General features: G+C 37.1%; 1 long non-coding RNA gene across 1 annotated transcript in view; it reads right to left on the reverse strand.

The window, feature by feature from the left end:
• Positions 1 to 1,379: 1,379 nt before the first annotated feature.
• Positions 1,380 to 13,619, reverse strand: part of LOC148759333 (uncharacterized) — a 50,281-nt gene continuing 38,041 nt past the window's right edge. Inside the window, exon 3 of the long non-coding RNA XR_016019187.1 lies at positions 1,380 to 1,459. This is a non-coding gene — a long non-coding RNA (uncharacterized LOC148759333). The remainder of the gene's footprint in view (positions 1,460 to 13,619) is intronic.

Here is a 13,619-nt window from a genome sequence, read left to right on the forward strand (position 1 = left end):
TGGCCCGGTTTGGAATTACCAGTCATTCCGTGTCATGCAGGGGAGGGGTGGGGGGCAACAATTGCTGGCACCCAGCCAGTAAATGTCCTCCTGAGGAAAGTGGGCTTTATTTCGCCCTCGCCCAATATGAAATCATTAATAAGGTGTTAAGAGCGTTGGCTCTGAAATACCATGAGCACCAGAAAGAAGAATCCAGATTGTTCCACACCTTTATGTACGCAGGATTTCACCACGCTGTGGCAGAATTGTCTGCATCTTTATGATTGGGCCCCAGCGTCCTGCAGTGTAGAGAGCCTCAGGCCCCTCCTGGACTCTCATCGGAGTGGGCTATACATTCCCTGCGTGACCTCAGGCAAGCAGCTAACATTCTGCCTGCCTTGGTATCTTCCTCGTAAAAGAGAAACAGTGATACTGATGCTATTGCTTTTGGAGGGAACCGGGGAGAAAATGCCTGTGGGTGGGCTCTAGAAAATATCAGGCAACCCTGCAGATCTAGATCTGGAATTTGTAGTTGAAATGACTGGATGGCTATGAGGTAAGAGAAAACCGACTGAAAAGAAAAAAAGGAACTGAACTCATCAGCGATTGAATTACCCCTCGATTGCCTGTGTAGCTCCAGCAAGGCTATATAATAGACCTTAAACTTGAGAGAACTCAGCAATAGCATCGCCTGGCAGATTTAACATTAACTGTCTAGAATTTGTGTGTGAAATGGATCAGCCTGCAATCTCAGTGCAAAGGAGAGCTATATTTAATCTCACATAGAAGTGGAGCTAATTTACAAGAGTTAACCACCCAGGAGGCTGATATAGCATTTTTAATTAAATGGCACCTATCAAGACCATTTTCAGTTAATTCCAACAAGAGACTGCATGCCTCCCTGCGAGGGTCTGAATACCCCTGGTTGCCAGCACGCAATGCTTCCATTGTTTCTATTTGCTTTGAGTTTCCAACTTGCTGGCCCATATGGGCTGCGAGTTCTCACCTATCTGTCTTTCCTCTCCTACCTTTTCTTCTCTGCCCCAAAGGCATATGGACCCACTGTGTTCTAGAACATGTGCCAGGCTCTTTCCAAGCCTTGCAGTGTTTCACGGTCTTCCTTGTGCTTGGTATTCTTCACTCTGTCCCTGCCAGCAAACTACAGTTTACTCCAATAGCCGAAGCTCACCCATCAGCTCTCATCGTCAGCCCCGAGCAGAGTTTCATAACCTTGCCTTGGCAGGTACCCACCACTTCTCGCAGAAACATCTATTTAAAGGTGAGTGTTCTCATGGCAGAGAACGCGCTCATCTCTTATCTCTAGCTCCCACCACAGTGCTTGGAAACAGAGAACATGCTCAATATTGCGTTTAGTGGGAGAATAGAAGAAAAGAACTTGCCTTTTCCAGGTGTGACGCAGGTGGTGTCCAGGGTGGGGATTTGGGGAAGGCATTTCCCGTGGACCTCTACACAGGGATCCCTGTGGAGAAGAAGGAAAAAAATAAGTACTTCTGCTTTGAACTTCTGAAGTTTGTCAGGCCTCAAGAGCTTATTTCCTATGCAACTTTGACTCTCGGAATTGAATTGGATTTTATCAAATAGTCATTTGTCACATGTGTAGTTTGTGGACGTTGGTGATTGATGTGGAATCTTCGGAAAATCACTCTAACATGTCAGAAGGACAAATGGATTAGTGGGAATTATTATTTATAGTGGCAGATGTGGCTTTGCATTACCCCGGCTAAATCAAAAGCCTACTTTAAAGGGAAGCTGTGTCATACCTGACCCCTTTTCTAACTGAATATTATGCCAGTAAGCCCAGCATAGTCAAAACAACTCAGTTGTGTGGAACGTCAAGCTACTACATCTGCTTCCTTTGATTAATACTTCAAAACATTTTTTACTATAGTCATTTATTTTTTTAAAATGTGACCCTGAATATTATAACATCTTTATATCACTAGAAGTAAAAATTCCCGAAGAAAATAAATATACTTTTCCCAATCTTATTTATTTTTATTTTTAAATTATTTTTTCCAGTTACAGTTGACATTCCATATTATTTTATATTAGTTTCACGTGTACAGCATAGTAGTTAAACATTTATATAATTTATGCAGTAAACCCCTGCTTAATCTAGTACACCCCTGGCACTATGCATAGCTATTACATTATTGACTGTGAGTACATTCCCTACGCAGTACTTTACATCCCCATAACTGTTTTGGAACTGCCAATGTGTGTTTCTTAATCCCTTCACCTTTTTCACCCAGCTCCCCAACACTCCTTCCCTCTGGAAACCATCAGTTTTTTCTCTGCGTCTATGAGTCTGTTTCTGTTTTGTTTGTTCATTTATTTTGTTCTTTCAATTCCACATATAAGTGAAATCATATGGTATTTGTCTTTCTCTGTCTGACTTATTTCACTGAGCATGATACCCTCTAGGTCCATCCATGTTGTTGCAAATGGTAAGATTTCAGTCTTATTTTCATAGTTTTTTTTTTTTTTTTCTCTTTTTTAAGTTTATAAGTTACTATGGTATACTGGATTGCCACCCCTTCCAATTAATTTGTTGAAGTCCTAACACCCCTCTGTGACTACATTTGGAGATAGTGCCTTTAAGGAGGTAACTAAGGTTAACTGAGGTCATAAGGGTGGGGTCCTAATCCTATAAGACTGGCGGCCTTATAAAAATAGAAAGAGATGACAACACTCTCTCTACATGCAACACAGGAAAGGCTATGAGAGGACATAAGGGGAAGGCAGATGCTACAAAGCAGGAAGACAGCCCTCACCAGAAACCAACTCTGACAGCCCCTTGATGTTAGACTTCTAGCCTCCAGAAAAGTGAAACAATAAATTTCTGTTATGCCACAGAGTCGGTGGTATTCTCTTTTGGCAGCGTGAGCAGTCTCTTACAAGCATATACCGTGACATATTCAAGGCTTAAATAGACATTGCTTTGTTTTAACATATGCATCTGCTCATGTAACCCCCTGCCCTGTCAGGGTAGAGAACATTTGGAACAACCCAGAAAGTTCCCTACTCATCATCCGAGAAAGTCCAACCTGTACCTCCCACTTAGAGGTGACCACTGTTCTGATTCCGACCACCACCGATTAAGCTTTGCCAATAGTAAAATGAAATCTTACAATATGTACTCTTTCTTTTTCGTCTGAATTCATTAGCTCACCATGGTGTTTTTCAATATTCATTCATGTCATTTTATGTATCAGATTACATATATTGCTGTGTGGTGTTTTATTGCATAAGTATATTGATACATCATCTTGTTAATGGATATTGGAGGTTTTGTTTTTGTTTTTGTTTTCTTTCCTATTGTGAAAGAAGCTGCTCTGATCATTGTCATAAGTCTTATTGCTGCATATGTTTTTATTTGTCTCGGGTATCTACCTAGGAGTGGAATACTTTGACCATTGGATAGTTGTGTGTTTAACTTTGTAAGAAACTGCCAAAAATTTTTGCAAAGTGGCTGCAGAGCTATTTTGTACTCTCAAAAACAGTGTACATGAATTCTGCTAGCTCCCCACCATCACCAACACTGGTGCAGTGGTTTTCGACATTCTTGTGGGTATTATCTTATTAGGTTTAAATTTGCGTTTCCATGATGACTAAGGATGTTCAGCACTTAGAAAAAAATCAGATGTGCTTTTTGACCATTGTATATCTCTCTTAACATGTTTTTTTTTTTTTTTTTTTTCCAGTTGTAAGAATTCCTTATGCTGGGAAAAACAACAACAACAAAAAAAACCAACCTTCCGTTTCTCAGATATCTGTGCAAATGATGTTATCTGTCAGTCTGTGGCCTGCCTTTTCATTTTAGTAAGAGAGCCCTTTGATAAACTGGGAAGTTAAGTTTTATAAAATTCAATTTATTATTTTTTATTATATCTTGGGTCTATCCTCAGAGAAATCTCTGTCCCTCAGTCACAAGGATGTCCCTCCTATATTTTCTTCTAGAAACTTTATAATAGCTTTTACTTTGGGTGTCTGGTGGATAAAAATTAATTGTTGTATGTAGTGTGAAGTAGAGATTCAGACTCATTTTATTCATTTCATTCCGTACAGATATCCAATTGTTTGTGCATAATGCGTTTAAAATAATTAGTTTTCCTCATTGAATTGATTTGTTGCCTTTTGCTGAGAATTAATTGACTTGATAATTATGGGTGTATTTATGGAAACTGTAATTTGTTACAATGATCTATTTATTTATCTTTATGCAAAGTTCACACATTTTTCATTACTGAAGATTTATATTGAATTCAACTTTGTTCTTTTTCAAAATCATTTTGGTAATTCCAAGTTTTGACTATTCTAAGTTCTGGCATGAGAATTTGGCTTACAAATTACAGCAACAAAATACTATTGTTATTTGCTTAATATTCCGTGGAATCTATTGACAAATTAAGAAGAAATGACACTGGATAAAATATCTTCAAAAGCATGAATGTGGTGTATTTCTGCATTTACTTAGATTTTAAAATTTATTTCAGCAATATTTTATCATTTTCACTGAGGTCTTACAAATCTTTTGCTAAGTTTATTTCTAAGTATTTTGCATGTTTTAAACCATTGCAAATGTTTGTATGCCATTTTTTTTGTTTGTTTGTTTATTGTCTCATTGCACCGGCCAGATACTCCAGCTCATAGGAGAATGCAAGTCACATGAATGGACATCCTTGTTGGTTTTGGTTGTTTTCCTCACTACATAGCATGTTAGCTATAGACTATTCCCAGATGGCCTTTATGAGTTTGAAAAAATCTCATTTCTTCTCCATTTGCTGAGTTTGTATCAAGTTGTTTTTACATTTATTAAAAGGACTATGTATATATTTTTTCTTTATCTATCAATAATAGTGAAGATATTGATTTATTTTATAATGCTAAGCCAACCTCGCTTGTTTTAGAAAAATCTTACTGGATCATAGTGTATTATCATTTTTATATATTGCCAGAAATAATTTTTAAATAATTATTTTGTTGAGGGTTTTGTCTCCGTACACCAGAGATATCAGTCTTGCGTTTTTGTTTCTTATAATGTGATTTTCTGACTTTGGTGTCTTAGTAATGATGCCTTACGAGTTGGAAAGTGCTTTCTTGTCTATTTTCTGAAGACTTTGTAAAGTACATTAAGTATTTGCTAGAGTTCACCAATGAAGCCCTTTATGCCTGGAATTTCCTTTGTGGAAGGATACTTAAATACAAATTAACTTTCTTTAGTAGATGTAGAGCTATTTCAGATATTCTGTTTCTTCTGGAGACAGTTGTGGTAGTATGTGTCTTGAAGGAATCTTCCTTTTTAACTGAAGTTTGTTAGCATACAGCATTTCATAATCATTTCTTAGGATTCTTTTAATATTGGTCAGATTCTTAGTGATACTCTTTCATTCCTGATACCGGTAGTTTGTGTTTTATCTCTTTTCTTTCTTTCTCAGTCCGTCTAATGAGGGGTGTATCAATCTTATGGCTCTTTCCAAAGTATCACTTTTTGCTTTTGTTGTCTTTACTGTTTGTTCTTTTTTATGTGTTTCTGCTTTTATCTGTATTATTTCCTTCTGTGTACTTAATTTGCTTTTACTTTACTCTTATTTTTCTAGATTCTTAATATTTAAGATTAGATTGTTGATTTTAACCCCACGTGCTTCTCTAAATGAATCTTTTGAAGTTGGATTTCCCTCTAACCAGTGCTTAGCCACATCCCACAAATTCTGTCTCTTTTAGTATAAACACTCATTATGTAATATTAGCAACTATTTTGCATTTATTATTTTAAATTTATTTTTATCTTTTATTATTTTGTATTTAGTAATAACTTAATACTAAATATTACAAATTATTTCTTTGATCCACAGGTTATTTAAAAGACTTTTCATTTAATTGCTATATATTTGACATATTTTTAGATATTTTAAATTGGTTTCCATTACAATTTTATTATGGACAGACTCAGAATGATTCACTTCGTTAAAATTTTGTTTAGTTCTGTTATGGTTCAGGGTATGGACTACCTTGGAGAATTTTTACAACACTGAAAACACTACGTATTCTACACTTTTTGGGTAGTGTTTTTCAGTCTTTCTATATCCTTAGTGATATTGTGTCTACTCTTTCTATCAATCTCTGAGAGAGAAATGTTAAAATCTCAAACTGCAATTGTTATTTTTTTTTAATTTGTGACTTTAGTTCTATCAATATTTATTCATGTATTTTAAAGCTCTATTATTAGATGCATCTATGTTTTCTTATATCTCCTTGAAAAATTGACACTTGTGTCACTATAAAATCCTCCTCTTTATCTCCAGTAACACTGCTTTTTTAAGATCTACGTTGTCTGATATTATTATAGCCACTCCAGCTTTCTCATGATTAGTGTTTTCAACATATATCTTTTTCTGTCTTTTTACTCTTAAGCTATTTATGCCTTTCTATTTAAAGTTTGTTTCATGTAAACAGCATGCCGTTAGGTGTTGCTTATTTATCTAGTCTGCTAATTTCTGCCTTTTATTGGCATGTTTAGTCCATTTACATCTAATGGAAATATTAATATGACCGGATTGAAGTCTACCATGTTGCCATTTATTTTTTATTTGTCTCATCTGTTTTGTTTTTTCGTTATGTTTTACTACATTTATGGAACACAGCCCTGTGATCTCTGCTGCCAAGGCCTGAAAACATTTCCGTGTATTTATCCAGTTTTTGTCATTGCTGTTCCTCCTCCAAACAAAGAATAAGTGCAGTCTCCATTATCCATCATAACCAAAATGGAAGTGCTTTCCTATCTGTTTTGAAATTTCATATGAAATCATCAACATTTCCAGTGACTAACAAGTGCCCCATAACCGCTGGGCTCTTCTCACAGGAAGAGATGTGCTTCACATGCTGAGTTATCAGCTGTATGAGTAGATTTGGAAAAGAAACTTGAATGCTGGACCAGCTCTAGAGGAAGTGGACCTGAGGGAAAACGGGTCAGTGGTCAGAACAAGAAATGCATCTAAAATCTTAGTTTCAGGCAAGTTTTCAACCAAAAATCAACTGTCACGTGTGTTTTTGCTGACTTACATACCCAGTGCCAGAAACAAGAAATATGATTGATAGTGAAAAACACACACTGGCCAATTCAAGGAAGCTTTTATCAGCACAGGGGGGAGGAAGCCTGGCATGGAAGCAACAGCTGGCTAAGATCAGGGTTCCTACACACGGCCAAGGCAGCAATCTTGTCAGCCGTGTTTGGAAATGTATGAGTTATCCATTGCTTAGTAACAAATTATGCCAAAAACTTAACAGCGTATGACAACAAACATTTATAACTCCATTCTGTTTCTGTGTGTCAGGAATCCAGGAGTGCGCTGTCTGGGTGGTTCTGGCTCAGAAGCTCTCATGAGATTGCATCAGGCTGTTGGCTAGAGCTGCAGCCATTGTTGGCAAGCCCAGAGTCTCCCTAGCTGTGGCCGGAGACCTCAGGTCCTCAACCCTTATGTCTCTCCCTAGGTTACTAAGTTACTAAGTGTTTTCATGATGTGGCAGCTGGCTTCCCCCAAGGCTAGCGATAGATAGATAGATAGATAGATATCCATCCAAAAAATGTATACATATTTTAAGAAACAAAAAAACTGTATTAAAATTGTAATATTCAATATATATATAGGTAACAAAAGATGAATACAAGTCATGTTTGACTTTTGTAGTTACAGGAGATACTTAAAGTGGTTACCATCAGGATAATTTTAATACAGCTTTCTTTTTCCTTTCTTAAAATGGGTATACGTTTTTGGCACTATATATATATATATATATATATATATATATATATATATATATATATATATATATATATATATGAGGGGGGGGCTGATGACATGCTGTTTTCTATGAACTTCTATCTGCCTCACACACATCACTTTGATCTTATTCTATTTATTAGAAGTGAGTCCCCAAGTGCAGCCTGCACTCCACAAGTTTACACAAGAACATTACTCCCAGGAGGCTGGGGACCGACTGTGGGGATGACCTCTGAGGCTGACATCCAGAGGAACTGTGCTGATAGTACTCAGTGTCTCCTGATTTTTTCTTGCTGGGGGTGGGGTTGGCAATGAGAACTGGAGCCACAGAAAGGCTCTCTGCTGATGGAAGAATGCTCTCCAGTTGTGTGCAGGTTCCAGCCGTTCAGCTATTTTATGTCAACACCTGTTTCCATCATCTGCCTGCAGGTGATTCCAACCTCTGAGCCTATAGTTTAAGAGGTACTTCTGTTTGCAACTTCACGTAACCACCTATTGTATGTTGTTTTTAAAAAAATAAAATATATGTATTCCTTAAAAAATAGAAAGGAAATAAAATTCCTCTTAAATCACCCCACCCAGAGATAGCCATTATTAATATTTTGATGAGCATTTCAGCTGTTTCTAAATTCATGTAAACACATTAAGTATGTATTATGTAATTCTAAATAATTTTACAGGAATATGGCACCTGCTTCTCAGCAACTGCATTTTTTCAAGTGGTAATATGCTATGAGCAATTTTCCATGTCAATAAATACAGCTCTATACCGTCATCCTTGGTGACCGTAGTGTGTCCCATTGAATGGATGCTCTATAATTTACTGCACAGTCCTTTATTATAAGGATATTAAGGCTGTGTCATATTTGTGTTTTCAGAGGAATTGAGCGTGCAGCTGTGGGGATGCCCAGCTCAACCCAAACCCAAAACAAAGGGCATCCATTATCCTGGTTTTATTTCCTCTCTATATGTTTGTAGAGTTAAGTGGAAATGTCAGTGTTTCACAATTATTTGTGGGAGATGTAAAATTTTCTATTGAGGATTTCAAGAGGCCGCAGGTTGCCAAGAAATATCTGATTCAGGAGGGCTTTCCTATTTTCTAGGCGAACTTAACTTTGGTAATTTCATGAGAAGATCCACAGCGCACACCCACTCCATTCATTTTTTTTTTTTGGGGGGGGGGTTATTGGGGACCACTGTGCTTCTCCAGGGCCCATCAGCTCCAAGTCAAGTTGTTGTCCTTCAATCTAGTTGTGGAAGGCGCAGCTCAGCTCCAAGTCCAGTCACCGTTTTCAATCATATTTGCAAGGGTGCAGCCCACCATCCCATGCAGGAATAGAACCACCAACCTTGTTGTTGAGAGCTCATGATCTAACCAACTGAGCCACCCAGCTGCCCTTCCGGAAGGAAGCTCAATGGCAGCTCATTGTCTTCAATCTAGTTGTGGAGCGTGCAACTCACTGGCCCATGTGGGAATCGAACTGGCAACCTGGTTGTTCAGAGCTTGTACTCTAACAAACTGAGCCACTTGGCGCCCTCTCCATTCATTCTTAACATGGCACACTGGAAACAGAGAGATGTGAATCAGATCATTGGTGAGATAAGCCCTAGAGGGAAAGTTTCAGTGTTAAAGCACACAAGGGAGAACCAAGCCCCTAAGTCATGGCTGTGCCACTATCGTACCCATGTTCATTTAATTCTCCCCGTGAAAGTAGAAGAACACTGCCCCTTACATCATGTAACTAAGGTGACCACTTAATTTTCAACCCAAATGAGTACTTTAGAAAGTGAAATAAGATATTATTAACAATTGCCTGACAACTGACATAAAGCAAAACTGTCCCAGTCAAACCGGACACATTGTCAACTATAATACAGCAGTTAAGGAAACTTGAGATATAGATTGCTAAAATGACCTATCAGCGTCCACAGCAAGAAAATTAGCTGGGAGTCAAAGACAGACCTCTCCTGTTCCAGATCCATTGTTTCCTTGCACATTTTCAGGTCCCTGAACATCCTTGCATGTTTGTTTTCTGGTTGATACCACTTCTCCAAAGGTGAGATCTCATAAATACATTTTTTTATTTGTTGGAATTGCTTACATTTCTACAGTAGCGAAGTATTTATTCTTAACCAAGATTCAACAATTATTAAATACTTGTTTATGTGCTGAGTATCTTCACTGCAAGATCTTACTCTGTTTTTATAATTCAGGGAACTGCAGAGGGGTAGTTCGTCGGCCCACCACTAGAGAGAGTGCTGGCCAAGATTTTGGGTCCATAGGCTGCAAGTTCAGGGCTTTGTGAAGAAACAAGGGGGATTTGCTCCCTTATATCTCTACAAGAATGGGATGCTTTTTATGCAACCATGAAATGCTTCCCCCCACTTCCGCCTCCATTTTCTACTGTTTTGGTTTGTTTTTAGTTTCTGATTTAATTTTAACATCTATCAGAGACTTTGCTGCTCTATCTATGGCTTTTTCCCCAGAATCTATTCTCTCTTTTCCCTCATAACTCCCATGTTTACCTATATCATTTAACTCATCATACTATATTGTAATTACTTATTAATGTTTCTGGGTGCCCACTTTATCAATTATTATGAAGGACAAGAACTATCTTATTAATTTTGCTCTTTCTAGCACAAAGTTGGTGCTTGGTTAATGTTAAATGAATCAGTGAAGGAATAAATGAATAAATGAATAAAAGGATATGTTATGATCCAAGAGAAATCTATATTTTAGGATGGCAGTCTTGAGATGGGTCTACTTCTGATTGAGATATTAAATTCGGATTTTAAAATATCAAGGAAGTGAGGCCTAACCAGAGAAAATATAGCATATAGCTGACTTCTTAAGCTTATCTTGAACTTTAAATCAAAAGAAAGAGAAGGGAACTATCCAATGTTTATTTTCTTTTCTTCTTTTTATTTTTTTTTTAATTTCAGGTGTACAAAACAACGTAATAGTTAGACATTTACACTTCTCACAAAGTGATCACTCCCCTCCCCCAATCTACTACCCCTCTGACATCATATATACCTAGATGTTACAATTCCATTGACTCTATTCCTTATGCTCTACTCCACATCCTGTGACCACATATATATATGACTATAGTTGACATTCAGTATTATTCAGCTTCAGCGTCAGGTGTGCAGTGCAGTGGTCAGGCAGCTACACCGTCCATGAAGTGGTCTCCCTAATGAGACAAGTGTCCATCGGCTACCCTACCAAATCTTTAAAACTTTATTGATTATATTCCCCAAACTGTCTTTGGTATCCCTGTGGCCATCTTGTAGTTATCAATTTGTGGTTTCTAATCCCCTCACCTTCTCCCTCAACCCCACCCCCTCTCATCTAGCAACTCTCAATTTTTTCTCTATGTCTCTGAAACTGTTTCTGATTAGTTTGCTCATTTATTCTATTCTTCAGATTCCACATATAAGTGAGATCATATGGTTCTTAAGAAAAGAAATCATCAGTGTGAGCCAAAAGAAAAAAAAATAATAAATCAGGGCAGATCATATTTTACAAATTAATGAGAAGTGTACATAGGCCTAATTATCACTTATTTTCATGTTGCTGTATTTCTCAGACACCTGAAAGAGATAAATAACATTCAGGAGAGTGAGGGGGCCCAACAAGACCTCATGAATTCTTATTTACAATTAAAAAAAAATTAGACATGACATTTACCCTTCCTTCCTTCCTTTCTTCTTTCCTTCCATCCTTCCTTCCTTCTCTTTCATAATTATAAGACATCACGTCAGGACCTTGGAGAATCTTCATTTTATCATCCAGGTTAGCTAACACTCCGTATTGTATGTCATGTACAACTATCCATGTGTCTGTAATCAGATCAGTGCTTAATTAAAATGTTGAGTAAAACACGGTTAAAAACAAGACCTTCAGAGGTAACTCTAAGGACCTCTGTCGAGTTTGACATTGATTCATTCATTCTTTCTTTATGATTTATGCGATCATCTATGAGATAAATTATTTTACGGTCATGTAACCCACATTTCTATCTCTGGAACATAATGGGACCATGAGATTTTTGCCAAATGCCAAATCCAAGTAAGAAATATGCACCTATTTCTGAGTCTAACAACCCTGTCAAAAATAGTAATAAGTTTAGTTTGCCCTGACTCATCTTTCACAAACTAGTACTGTTTTCATTGACTCTTGTCTTTTATTTAAGTACCAATTTGTTTAGTTATTTAACCATTTTTTTTTTATGTTTTCTCTGTGATGAGCATTTTGCCAAATACTTGTGTCAAATCACTAACTTTTAATATTTTACATATACCTTCCTTTGGTTTTCTTTTTAGAGGACAAGGGGGAAAGTTTGGTAGAAGAGGGTAAAGGGGGTCAAATATGGTGATGGAAGGAGAACTGACACTGGGTGGTGAGCACACAGTGCAATATACAGATGATGTATGTTAGAATTGTACACTTGAAACCTATATATTTTTACTAACCAATGTCACCTCAGTAAGTTTAATATATTTTTTTAATTCTTAAATTATAAAAATAAATGAAAATTAAGCAGTATTTGCCTGACTCCAGTGTTCATGAATCTTGTTTCTTCTACCAGAATTCCAAGCTAATCACTGGCAATGCAGTTGTGATACCAACTTCAATACTTTTTTTTTTTTTTAATTAGTATCAGCTAAGTAATTTTTCTGGCACAGGCTAGACAACTGAACTCAAGATCATCTAGAGCAATTCTCTGTTTTTACTTCCTATGTGATGAGTTTCACTTCCTTGGGACCTTGTTTTTCCTGTCCTGCCTCCCCTGAGGACCATCTACTTGTTCGTTGAGCCCTTCTGTAACCTACATAGTTCCTTCTGTAACATATCCTCAGTTCTATGTTCTAGGTTCTTTCTTTCATTCTGTAACCTACGCTCAACATTTGGCATTCATAGAAATGGGAAAAGAACAGAAAATTTTAACCCATTTGGTATTGTCGCATTTCTGTCTTGCTCACAGTTAGTGACATTGTGTCCCTTTCTATGACTTTTCATGGGAAGGGGCGCCTTTGTCCAGTATGTCATATGGGAAACAATATTTCTAATGAGTTATAGACATTGGGGTTTCTGTAGCTCAACCCTATGTCTTAGTCCCAGTTACACTTGTCCCACCTGCCTGTGGCATCTTATTTCATATTTGTGATGCTTACATTGGGGGTCCTACTGGAGTAGAAGATGATAGCATTATAAAAATGTTTAGGGATGAGACTACCTGAGTCTTCAAAGTCATTGGGTCATTTAATCTTAAATAGATCTAAATAATGACTAGAAAACATATGTATTTGTGTAATTCCAAGTACCATGATTTGGAGTTCTCTCTGCATGATCTTTGCCAATATTCCTTAGTAAAGTTATCTCTTTTGTTCCTAAGTCCTGCCTTTGTTACATGACAATGGATTTTTTTTTAAATTGCAAAATTACTATGAAGAATGCTTGCAGCCACATGCTCCATAGTGAATATTGATTGAGTGTCCACATTGATAAAAGCTGTGTCTTCTCTCAGAAAACTTACTATGAAAGACTAGAAATAAAACCAACAACAATTAAGATATGAAACAGAGCCAAGAATGAGGGCACATCTCAGAGCCCTAAGGTTATTTTGTTTTCTCCTTTTCTTTCCTTTTCATTTTCCCTCCTAGAAACCTTTTCTCCCCAGGAGAAAAAAATCCACATTGTTGCAAGATTTATGGAAGAAGTGGACTCTTGTGTTTTTGCTCTTCATCCATTTTCTTTCCTTTTGCCAAAACAAACATTCTAATATCAACAACCTCAGTCCACTGCGCTTGCAATAGACTCACCTCTGT

Source organism: Rhinolophus sinicus, chromosome 1, assembly GCF_057876585.1.
Source record: "Rhinolophus sinicus isolate RSI-liver-muscle chromosome 1, RSI-T2T, whole genome shotgun sequence".
Taxonomy (NCBI): Eukaryota; Metazoa; Chordata; class Mammalia; order Chiroptera; family Rhinolophidae; genus Rhinolophus; species Rhinolophus sinicus.